The following is a 13133-nucleotide window of genomic DNA, read 5'->3' as shown; positions in this document are numbered from 1 at the left end:
ATGCTTAAACCTTCTTTCCTCCAGACGTAGAGGATGCCCCCTTGTCCCTTTCTCAGGTCTATGATTAAAAAGATCATCAGAAAGGTCTTTGTACTGTCCCCTCATATATTTATACATTAAAATAAGATCACCCCTTAGTCTTCGTTTTTCCAAACTAAATAGCCCCAAGTGTAATAATCTATCTTGGTATTGCAGACCCCCAGTCCTCTAATAACCTTGGACGCTCTTCTATGCACCTGCTCTAGTTCAGCTATGTCTTTCTTATACACCGGAGACCAGAACTGTGCACAGTATTCTAAGTGTGGTCGAACTAGTGACTTGTATAGAGGTAAAATTATGTTCTCCTCATGAGCATCTATGCTTCTTTTAATGCATCCCATTATTTTATTTGCCTTTGTAGCAGCTAATGTGAGTTTGTCATCCACCCATACTCCCAGGTCTTTTTAATTTACGGTTTTGCCCAGAGCAATTAAGCACATAGTTATACATCTTATTACTTCTACCCAAGTGCATGACCTTACATTTATCCCCATTAAAGCTCATTTGCCATTTATCAGCCAAGCTTCTAGTTTACAGAAATCATCCTGTAATATAAAATTGTACTCCTCTGTATTGATTACCCTGCAGAGTTTAGTGTCATCTGCAAATATTGAAATTCTACTCTGAATGCCCCCTACAAGGTCATTAATAAATATGTTTAAAAGAAGAGGGCCCAATACTGACCCCTGTGTTACCCCCACTGCTAACCGCGACCCAGTACGAGTGTGCTCCATTAATAACCACCCTTTGTTTCCTATCCCTGAGCCAGCTCTTAACCCACTTACACATATTTTCCCCTATCCCCATTATTCTCATTTTATGTATCAACCTTTTGTGTGGCACCGTATCAAAAGCTTTTGAAAAGTCCATATACACTACGTCCACTGGGTTCCCTTGTCCAGTCCGGAACTTACCTCTTCATAGAAGCTGATCAAATTAGTCTGACATGAACGGTCCCTAGTAAACCCGTGTTGATACTGGGTAATGAGGTTATTCCTCTTCAGATACTCCAGTATAGCATCCCTTAGAATGCCCTCCAGGATTTTACCCACAGTAGAGGTTAAGCTTACTGGCTTATAATTACCGAGTTCAGTTTTTGTCCCCTTTTTGAATATTGGCACCACATTTGCTATACGCCAGTCCTGTGGTACAGACCCTGTTATTATGGAGTCTTTAAAGATCAAAAATAATTGTCTATCAATGACTGTACTTAGTTCCTGCAGTACTCGGGGGTGTATCCCATCCAGGCCCAGAGATTTGTAAATTTTAGTGATTTTTAGCCATACATCCTGCTGGGTTAAGCAGGTGACATTTAATGGGGAATTTTTATCACTAGTCATATTGTCTGCCATGGAATTTTCTTGTGTAAATACTGATGAAAAAAAGTAATTTAGCATATTGGCTTTTTCCTCATCCTCATCCATCATTTCCCCCAGACTATTTTTAAGGGGGCCAACACTATCATTTTTTAGTTTCTTACTATTTACGTAGTTAATGAATATTTTGGGATTATTTTTACTCTCTCTGGCAATGAGTCTCTCTGTCTCAATCTTTGCTGCCTTGATTTGCTTTTTACAGAATTTATTTAATTTTCTATATTTATTTAATGCCTCATCACTACCTACTTCATTTAATTCTCTAAATGATTTCTTTTTGTCCCTTATTGCGCCCCTTACAGCTCTATTTAGCCATATTGGTTTCCTCCTATTTCTAGTATGTTTATTCCCATACGGTTTATACTGTGCACAGGTCCTATTCAGGATGCTAATAAACGTCTCCCATTTTCTTTGTGTATTTTTATGTCTCAGGATATAGTCCCAGTTAATTGCACCAAGATCCTCTCTCATCCGTTGGAAATGTGCCCTCCTGAAGTTTAGTGTCCTTGTAACCCCTCTATTACACATCTTATTAAATGATACATGAAAACTTATTATTTTGTGATCACTATTCCCCAAGTGACCCCTAACCCTTACATTTGATATGCGGTCTGGCCTGTTGGTTAATATTCGGTCTAGCATTGCCCCCCTCCTTGTTGGGTCCTGAACCAGTTGTCAGAGGTAATTGTCTCTCTTAAGGTACCTTCACACTAAACGATATCGCTAGCGATCCGTGACGTTGCAGCGTCCTGGCTAGCGATATCGTTGAGTTTGACAGGCAGCAGCGATCAGGATCCTGCTGTGATATCGCTGGTCGTTGGTTAAAGTTCAGAACTTTATTTGGTCGTCAGATCGGCGTGTATCGTTGTGTTTGACAGCAAAAGCAACGATACCAGCGATGTTTTACAATGGTAACCAGGGTAAATATCGGGTTACTAAGCGCAGGGCCGCGCTTAGTAACCCGATGTTTACCCTGGTTACCAGTGTAAAATGTAAAAAAACAAACAGTACATACTCACCTTCGCGTCCCCCGGCGTCCGCTTCCTGCACTCACTGACTGAGCGCCGGCCGTAAAGTGAAAGCACAGCACAGCGGTGACGTCACCGCTCTGCTGTTAGGGCCGGCACTCAGTCAGTGCAGGAAGCGGACGCCGGGGGACGCGAAGGTGAGTATGTACTGTTTGTTTTTTTACATTTTACACTGGTAACCAGGGTAAACATCGGGTTACTAAGCGCGGCCCTGCGCTTAGCAACCCGATGTTTACCCTGGTTACCCGGGGACCTCGGCATCGTTGGTCGCTGGAGAGCTGTCTGTGTGACAGCTCTCCAGCGACCAAACAGCGACTCTGCAGCGATCGGCATCGTTGTCTGTATCGCTGCAGCGTCGCTTAGTGTGAAGGTACCTTAAGTTGTCAAAAACCGATTACCTTTGCTGGAACTGCAGGTTTCTGTTCCCCAACCTATTTCAGGGTAGTTGAAGTCCCCCATAATAATGACTTCTCCTTGAGTCGCAGCTTCATCTATTTGCTTTACGAGGATATTCTCCATTGCTTCCATTATTTTTGGAGATTTATAACAAACCCCTATCAGTAATTTATTATTTTTTCCCCCTCCGCTTATCTCCACCCACAGGGACTCTAAATTTTCAATAGAATCACCTATATTATCACGCAGGATGGGTTTTAAGGATGATTTTACATATAGACACACCCCTCCCCCTCGCCTATCCATTCGGTCATTTCTGAACAGACTATAACCCTGCAAGTTAACAGCCCAGTCATGGATCTCATCCAGCCATGTTTCAGATATCCCCACCATGTCATAATTATGCTCCAACAACATTAGTTCTAATTTGTCCATTTTGTTGGCGAGGCTTCTGCCATTAGTATACATGCACTTGATGTTCCTCTCTGTACCTCTATTCTTTCTTAAATTATTAACTGTTCTAACCCCACCCCCCATGTCACCGCCACCCCCAACTTCCTTATTTGTGCCCAGGTCTCTATCTGCACTATCTTCCCCTCCTATAAAATGAATACCCTCCCCCCCATTTCTAGTTTAAACACTCCTCCAACCTTCTAGCAATTTTCTCCCCCAGCACAGCTGCACCTTCCCCATTGAGATGCAACCCATCCCTAGCGTAGAGCCTGTAGCCAACTGAGAAGTCGTCCCAGTTCTGCAGGAACCCAAACCCCTCCTTCCTACACCAATTCTTGAGCCTCCCTAATCTCCCGTTGCCTCTCTGGCGTGGCACGTGGTACAGGCAGTATTTCGGAAAATACCACGTTGGAGGTCCTTGCTTTCAGCTTGCAGCCTAATTCCCTGAAATCATCTTTAAGGACCTTCCACCTACCTCTAACATTGTCATTTGTGCCAATGTGCACCATGACCGCTGGGTCCTCACAGCCCCTCCCAGTAATCTGTCGACCCGATCAGCGATGTGTCGGACTCGAGCGCCAGGTAGGCAGCACACCATTCGAAGATCCCTGTCTTTGTGACAGATTGCCCTATCTGTTCCCCTAATAATGGAGTCCCCCACTACCAGCATCTGTCTGGCCTGCTCTGCTCTCCTATTTCCGTCCTTACTGTAGCAGTCACTCCTCCGGCTTTCAGAGGACATGCCTGGCTGCAGCAGTGCTACCCCTGTACTGGCACCCCCCTCATCCGCCAACTTAGCAAACTTATTGGGGTGTGCCAGATCAGGACTAGCCTCCCTGGCACTCTTCCCTCTACCCTGCTTCCTAACTGTCACCCAGCTAACTGCCTCACTGCACTGCAGCTCCATCCTACCATCCCCCGCCTCATCTATCCCATTGAGTGTCTGCTCAGTGAGCAGAAGACTCCTTTCCATGTTGTCAATGGATCTCAGTGTTGCCAGCTGCACATTTAGATTCAGAATCTGGGTTTCCGAATGCACAACGTGCTCACATCTCGCACAGCAGTATGCACCCTCGACCGGCTGATCAAGGACTGCATACATGAGGCAAGATGTGCACTGGATGGCATTAACAATAGTGGAGCACATTTCCTAATGGGGATTGCACCACACAGAAACGTTAAATAAAAAATAAATGCAAAGTATCAATAAAACACAGACAACAATTCAGTAATTGCTGCCTTGGAAATTCCCTGAATCCAAAGTCACTGAATCACAAGTGGGCGAGCTGAAGACGGGGCAAGCAGATGACAGGGAGCAAGGGGCGAGCCGAAGACCGGGAGCGAGCCGACGACAGGGGGCGAGCCAACGACAGGGGGTGAGCAGAAGACGGGGTGAGCAGAAGACAGGGGGCGAGCCGAAGACAGGGAGCGAGGGGCGAGCCTAAGACCGGGAGCGAACAGACGACAGGGGGAGAGCAGAAGACAGGGGGCGAGCCGAAGACTGGGCAAGCTGACGACAGGTGGCGAGGGTTGAGGTGACGACAGGGGGCGAGGGTCAAGGCGACGACAGGGGTGAAGGGCGAGCCGACAACAATGGGCAAACCGAAGACAGGGGGTGAACCGAAGACATGGAGCAAGGGGCGAGCCGAAGACCGGGAGCGAGCCGAAGACGGGGCGAGAGGCGAGCCGGCGATAGGGGGAGAGCCGAAAACTGGGAGTGAGCCGATGACAGGGGGCGAACAGAAGACAGTGGGTGAGCCGAAGATGGGGCAAGTCGATGACAGGGAGAAAGGGGCGAGCCGAAGACAGGGAGCGAGGGGCGAGCCTAAGACCGGGAGCGAGCAGACGACAGGGGGCGAGCAGACGACGGGGCAAGCCGAAGACAGGGGGCAAGGGGCGAGCCAAAGACGGGATGAGGGGTGAGCCGAAGACGGGGTGAGCCGAAGACAGGGGGCAAGTCGACGACAGGGGGCAATGGGCGAGTCGACGACAGGGGGCGAGCCGAAGACAGGGAGCGAGGGCGAGCTGACGGCAGGGAGTGAGTCGATGACAGGGAGAGAGCCAAAGACAGGGAGCGAGGGATGAGTAGACGAGAGGGAGGGGCAAGCCAACGACAGGAAGAGAGGGGCGAGGTGACAACAGGAGGTGTACGAAGACAGGGTGAGCCGATGATACTGGGGGACAGCTGAAGACAGGTGGCGAGCCGACGATGGGGAAGAGGGGCGAGCTGACAATGGGGCAAGCCGATGACAGGGGGCGAGCTGACAACAGGGCGCGAGGGGCGAACTGACGACAGGGAGCAAGGGGCGAGCCGATGACAGGGGGAGAGGGGCGAGATGAAGAGAGGGAGCAAGGGGCGAGCCGAAGACCAGGAGGGAGGGGCAAGTCGACGACAGGGGGCGAGGGTTGAGGTGATGACAGGGGGCGAGGTGATGACAGGGGGCGAGCCGATGACAGGGGTGAAGGGCGAGCCGACAACAATGGGCAAACCAAAGGTAGGGGGCGAACCGAAGACATGGAGCAAGGGGCGAGCCAAAGACCGGGAGCGAGCCGAAGACAGGGGGCGAGCCCACGATAGCGAGCTGAAAACCGGGAGCGAGCCAATGACAGGGGGCAAGCAGAAGACAGTGGGCGAGCCGAAGACAGGGCAAGCCGATGACAGGGAGCAAGGGGCGAGCCGAAGACCGGGAGTGAGCCGACAACAGGGGGCGAGCCAACAACAGGGGGTGAGCAGAAGACAGGGGGCGAGGGGTGAGCTGACGACAGGGGGCGAGCCGAAGACAGGGAGCGAAGGGCGAGCCTAAGACCGGGAACGAGTAGAAGACGGAGCGAGCAGAAGACAGGGGGCGAGCCGAAAACGGGGCAAGCCGACGACAGGGAGCAAGAGGTAAGCCGAAGACGGGGTGACGGGCAAGCCGACGGCAGGGGGCAAGGGGCGAGCCGACGACAGGGGGCAATGGGCGAGTCGATGACAGGGGGCGAGCAGAAGACAGGGAGAAAGGGGGAGCTGACGGCAGGGGGGAATCGACAACAGGGAGCGAGCCAAAGACGGAGCGAGGGGTGAACTGATGACAGAGAGCGAGGGGCAAACCGACGACAGGGAGAGAAGGAGCGAGGCGATGACAGGAGGCGTGCAAAGACAGGGTGAGCCGATGACACTGGGGGACAGCCGATGACAGGGTCGAGCCGATGACAGGGTCGAGCCGAAGACAGGGAGCGAGCCGACGATGGGGAAGAGGGGCGAGCTGATGATGGGGCAAGCCGACGACAGGGAGCGAGCTGAAAACAAGGCACGAGGGGCGAGCTGACGACAGGGAGCGAGGAGCGAGCCGATGACAGGCTGCGAGGGACGAGCAGATGACACAGAGCAAGCTGATAACATGAGGAAAGGGTAAATATGACGAACCCAGGCGAGCTGATGACACGAAGAAAGGGATGATTCGATATAGCAGGGCAAGTTGATGACATAAGGGTCAATAAAATTACGCAAGGCGAGCAGACGAGGGTCAAGCCGACGTAGTGGAGCGATGGTAGAGCCAACGACACAGGGCGATAGGTGAGCAGGCAGCGAGTCGATGACACGAGATGAGCACACAACAAAGGGCACCCGACAAGAACAATACGATGACGTGGAACTAGTCGAAGATGGGAGACAAAACAACGACAGGGAAAAAGGTATGAGCTGACAACTCGGGACAAGATAACGACAAAGAGAGGGTCGAGCCAACAATGCGAGGTAAGACGAAGAAACAGTGCAAGGGACGTGCCGACGACACGGGTTGAGCCAACAATGAAGGAAGAGCTGACAAAATGGGGTGAGCCCACGACAGGGAGCTAGGGCCAAGTTGATGACAGGGAGTGAGGGTGAAGCCGATGGCACAAAGCAAGGGGTGAGCCGATGGCACGGAGCACGGGTCAAGTCGACAACTAGGAGCAGCGACACGCGGCAACCCGACAAAAGAGATCGAGAGGCGATCCAACAGCACAGAGAGAGCCAAGGACACAAAGCAAGGGTTGAGCCGATGTCACAGTGCATGTCAATGACACGAGAAGGGCTAGCTGAGGGCAGGGAGCGAGGGGCGAGCCGACGACAACAAGCGAGGGTCAGGCAGAAGACATGGAGCGAGAGTCAAGTCAACGACCAGGAGCAACAGCACGAGCCAAGAGGGTGACAAGGAGCGAGAGGGCATCAAGGAAAGAATGGCAAGCCGGTGACAAAGCAGTGGCTGAGCCTATAACTAAGAGCTTTGACTTGTGATTGCACTAATGGCATCTTTTATGGCGTCGGCTCCAGGATGCAGATTCTTGGGTGTATGTATGTAAAGCGTTCCTTTATTCCAGCGCCTCCAGGTGTCATGTCACAGATGATTCAGTTACAAATCTCTGTAGTTGAGATCTGACAGTCATAATTTAGCACTAATACCCCCATTAATGGAACATTGGCCCCCACCCCTAGTAAATGGTGTGCCCTGCAGGGACAGAGGCTGTGCAGTTCATCATACTTTACCAGAACCAAAGCTACCATGACATCTGTGCACCTATGTGAGCTACATCTTCTAAACGGCTCATATAGGGGGATTCCAGGGCTCTGCACAACAGACTGGTAAATAGGCGACTCCAGGCCTCTCCAAAACACTCCGGGGGAAGGGAGGGGGCGCCAGGGTTCTTCACAACACACCGGGGGACTCCAGGGCTCTGCCCAACAAACGGAAGGTGCAAAGAGAATGGTCATGCAAGGGGGGCACAAAAGAGAAATTAGGCAAGGGAGAACAACCTGGCAGACGGGGTGGAGGTAATGATTGGGCAGGGAATAGGCGATCAGGCAGGTAGTGGGTGGTGAGGACAATCAGGCAGAGAGGGTGTGATGACACAGAATTTAATTTGAATTATCGAGATGTCTATATACAGTAGACGAGGAGGCACAGACTGTTATCTTTATGTTTACTATTGAATTTATGTGTACATTATTTGGTTGGTCAAGAAATATAGACTATTGTTCACACTAACCTGAATTTGACTCTGTAGTTGCTGTTTGTTGCAAACTCATTGTTTCCTATCTTTGAGGGATAGAGACACAGGGTAATTGAACAATAGATGTTTGATAATATGTTGATCGACCATTGTGTGGGACCCTGTGGCTTGTTGACTTGCAAAACAGAGGAGTAAAAACTATGCAAATTGATTAAATTCTCAAATAATGCAAGTTATTCTCATGACACCTTCCTCTTGACCTCTGGATGATGGCTTGAAGGGAAACAGTTGTAAGCTACATAAAGGGGATATGCCTCTGTAACAAGATGTCCGGAGATGCAGAGACTCTTTACAAAACCTCAGCCAGGAGCAATCAACAAGAAAGCAGCCAGGACATCATGGCTCCATCACGAGGGACACAGATTTGACATTCTACAGTATGCCAGCTTAGGGGACCACGGCCTCAGCTGAAAGAATACAGATCTGCTCCATTGACCATCACTGAACCCATGGATAGGCTTGCGGAAGTCAGGATTTCGACCCACCGGTCACCTGAGTCCCATGAATAAATTTACGAACGCCAGGATTGGGACCCACAGGTTACCTGGCTCCATGGACATGTTTGGAGAAGCCAGGTTGGGACCTTCCGGTCACCTGTCCTTGCACCACAATGGACTGTTGGCTTCCTAAGCTTGACGATAACCGCCTCTCTGTGCGTAACAGAGGTCGAGGTAGTCGGCCCTGGTAGTCGCAGCTGCTTTAATCCTGACAAGTCAGCAGAAGGGTGAGACTCTGAAATTTGCACCATCTTGGGTACAGTGCTGGGACTGTTCTATGCATTACTGTCTGTTTTGTGGTTCAATAAAGTATTGCCACACTGTTTTACCCTCCCTGTGTTGTCAGTAGTATTATGCCCACGGAAAAAGGGACAGCTGGGGATCAGTGGGATGAGCCCTGTTCCATGCAGTTTCAGGCCAGCAGACTAGAGCACCCACTGACCCCCGTGTCTCCAGAGGGAAATCAGGCAGGGAGTAGGTGGGGAGGGAGATCAGACTGGCAGTGGGCAACCAGGCAGGGAGTGGGAGGTGAGGCCGATCAGGCAGGGAATGGTGATTAGGCAGGGAATGAGCAACCAGGCAGGCAGTGTGCAGGGAGGACGATCAGGCAGGGAGTGGGTGATTAGGCAGGGAATAAGCAACCAGGCAGGGAGTGTGCGGGGAGGACGATCAGGTAGGGAGGGCGATCAGACAGGAAGTGGGTGATTAGGAAGGGAATGAGCAACCAGGCAGGGAGTGGGAGGTGAGGCCGATCAGGCAGGGAGGGCAATCAGGCAGGGAGTGGTGATTAGGCAGGGAATGAGCAACCAGACAGGGAGTGTGTGGGGAGGACGATCAGGCAGGGAGGGCGATCAGGTAGGAAGTGGGTGATTAGGAAGGGAATGAGCAACCAGGCAGGGAGTGGGAGGTGAGACCGATTAGGCAGGGAGTGGGTGATTAGGCAGGGAATGAGCAACCAGGCAGGGAGTGGGAGGTGAGGCCGATCAGGTAGGGAGGGCGATCAGGCAGGGAGTGCGATCAGGCAGGGAATGAGCAACCAGGCAGGGAGTGGTGATTAGGCAGGGAATGGGCAACCAGGCAGGTAGTGGGAGGTGAGGCCGATCAGGCAGGGAGGGCGATCAGGCAGGGAATGAGCAACCAGGCAGGGACTGGGCAGGGAGGACGATTAGGCAGAGTTGCAGGGTTTTCATTGGATCGTTCCGACCAGGCCACATAAGAGATTAGGAAGAATTTGTAAAATCAAACCACCAGACAGACGACAGGAACGGAATGAATTGATGTGATGCAAGTTGTGAGCTGTGCATGATTGATATCTCGACATCAATGCGCATTCATAAGACACAAGGACTGTGTGGTTGCTTTAGTGACTTCATGAACTGGGGGATTATGGGGTCATTGTCCCGCAGCCATATTACTACTGATGATAGTTGTTACAAAGCAGAACGTGCAAATGATGTGCTATTCATACCATCTCAGTGTGTAATGAAGCTGCAACCATCCTCAAATACAAGAAGTCAGGTCTGCTGCAGAGTGACAGCAAGAACCCATTCAAAACAGAAGGGGCCCTCAGGGGACACTCCAGGATAATGGGGAGGAGCAGTTCGATACATGGATTTTCTAATTTTAGAATGTTCAACAGATGGAAAAACATGGATGGTATAAATTGGTTAGATTTTAACAGGTTCTGGATGGTCCAGTATTTAAACAGTCACCATCATGGACTACCACACATCCACTATACCTCCTTCCGAGACTTCCATGAGAGAAGCTTCACCACAAAGACGCATGGTCATGGTATATAATGCAGATAGGTCAGGGGTGGGGATATTCTTTGGCAGAGGCTTACAATTTGGGCAGTAGGTATGGTTCTGTTAGCGCCACCAGAAAAGTTGTGGTTTACGACTTGATTGGGTTAAGGCTTGTCTTATAAGTAGGGCCATCAGTAGGGTTGTGGTTTATGACATGATGAGGTCATGGTTTGCCTTATAAGTAGGGACAACAGTAGGGTTGTGGTTTATAACATGATGAGGTTATGGTTTGCATTATAAGAAGGGTCATCAGTAGGGTTGTGATTTACGACATGATGGGGTTATGGTTTGTCTTATAAGTAGGGTCATCAGTAGGGTTGTGGTTTACGACATGATGAGGTTATGGTTTGCCTTATTAGTAGGGTCATCAGTAGGGTTGTGGTTTACGACATGATGGGGTTATGGTCGTATTATAAGTAGGGTCATCAGTAAGGTTGTGGTTTATGAAATGATGAGGTTATGGTTTGCCTTATTAGTAGGGTCATCAGTAGGGTTGTGGTTTGCGACATGATGGAGTTATGGTTTGTATTATAAGCAGGGTCATCAGTAGGGTTGTGGTTTACGACATGATGAAGTTATGGTTTGTCTTATAAGTAGGGTCATCAGTAGGGTTCTGGTTTATGACATGATGTGGTTATGGTTTGCCTTATAAGTAGGGTCATCAGTAGGGTTGTGGTTTACGGCATGATGGGGTTAAGGTTTGTCTCATAAATAGGGTCATCAGTAGGGTTGTGATTTACGACATGATGAGGTTATGGTTTGCCTTATTAGTAGGGTCATCAGTAGGGTTGTGGTTTACGACATGATTGGGTTATGGTTTGTATTATAAGTAGGGTCATCAGTAGGGTTGTGGTTTACGACATGATGTGGTTATAGTTTGTATTATAAGTAGGGTCATCAGTAGGGTTGTGGTTTACGACATGATGGGGCTATGGTTTGTATTTTAAGTAGGGTCATCTGTTATGGTTCTCAATGGCAAGAGAACATAGCCCAGCAAACATACGAACTAGCTCTTGGAAGGATGGAAACTAAACTGACCATGAACTAAACCTGCCGCACAACTAACAGTAGCCGGGTAGCGTAGCCTGCGTTTTATCCCTAGACGCCCAGCGCCGGCCGGAGGACTAACTAATCCTGGCAGAGGAAAATATAGTCCTGGCTCACCTCTAGAGAAATTTCCCCGAAAGGCAGACAGAGGCCCCCACAAATATTGGCGGTGATTTTAGATGAAATGACAAACGTAGTATGAAAATAGGTTTAGCAAAATTGAGGTCCGCTTACTAGATAGCAGGAAGACAGAAAGGGCACTTTCATGGTCAGCTGAAAACCCTATCAAAATACCATCCTGAAATTACTTTAAGACTCTAGTATTAACTCATAACATCAGAGTGGCAATTTCAGATCACAAGAGCTTTCCAGACACAGAAACGAAACTACAGCTGTGAACTGGAACAAAATGCAAAAACAAACAAGGACTAAGTCCAACTTAGCTGGGAGTTGTCTAGCAGCAGGAACATGCACAGAAAGGCTTCTGATTACAATGTTGACCGGCATGGAAGTGACAGAGGAGCAAGGCTAAATAGCGACTCCCACATCCTGATGGAAACAGGTGAACAGAGAGGATGATGCACACCAGTTCAATTCCACCAGTGGCCACCGGGGGAGCCCAAAATCCAATTTCACAACAGTACCCCCCCCTCAAGGAGGGGGCACCGAACCCTCACCAGAACCACCAGGGCGATCAGGATGAGCCCTATGAAAGGCACGGACCAAATCGGAGGCATGAACATCAGAGGCAGTCACCCAAGAATTATCCTCCTGACCGTATCCCTTCCATTTGACCAGATACTGGAGTTTCCGTCTGGAAACACGGGAGTCCAAGATTTTTTCCACAACGTACTCCAACTCGCCCTCAACCAACACCGGAGCAGGAGGCTCAACGGAAGGCACAACCGGTACCTCATACCTGCGCAATAATGACCGATGAAAAACATTATGAATAGAAAAAGATGCAGGGAGGTCCAAACGGAAGGACACAGGGTTAAGAATCTCCAATATCCTGTACGGGCCGATGAACCGAGGCTTAAACTTGGGGGAAGAAACCCTCATAGGGACAAAACGAGAAGACAACCACACCAAGTCCCCAACACAAAGCCGAGGACCAACCCGACGCCGGCGGTTGGCAAAAAGCTGAGTCTTCTCCTGGGACAACTTCAAATTGTCCACTACCTGCCCCCAAATCTGATGCAACCTCTCCACCACAGCATCCACTCCAGGACAATCCGAAGATTCCACCTGACCAGAAGAAAATCGAGGATGAAACCCCGAATTACAGAAAAAGGGAGACACCAAGGTGGCAGAACTGGCCCGATTATTGAGGGCAAACTCCGCTAAAGGCAAAAAAGCAACCCAATCATCCTGATCTGCAGACACAAAACACCTCAAATATGTCTCCAAGGTCTGATTCGTCCGCTCGGTCTGGCCATTAGTCTGAGGATGGAAAGC

General features: G+C 49.9%; 1 protein-coding gene across 7 annotated transcripts in view; it reads right to left on the bottom strand.

Annotated features, from left to right (window-relative positions):
* Positions 1-13133, bottom strand: part of PLEKHA7 (pleckstrin homology domain containing A7) — a 203528-nt gene that overhangs the window by 141428 nt on the left and 48967 nt on the right. The window lies entirely within an intron of this gene.

This window comes from Ranitomeya variabilis, chromosome 2 (assembly GCF_051348905.1).
Source record: "Ranitomeya variabilis isolate aRanVar5 chromosome 2, aRanVar5.hap1, whole genome shotgun sequence".
Lineage (NCBI taxonomy): Eukaryota > Metazoa > Chordata > Amphibia > Anura > Dendrobatidae > Ranitomeya > Ranitomeya variabilis.
This window is presented reverse-complemented; position numbering and strand designations above follow the sequence as displayed.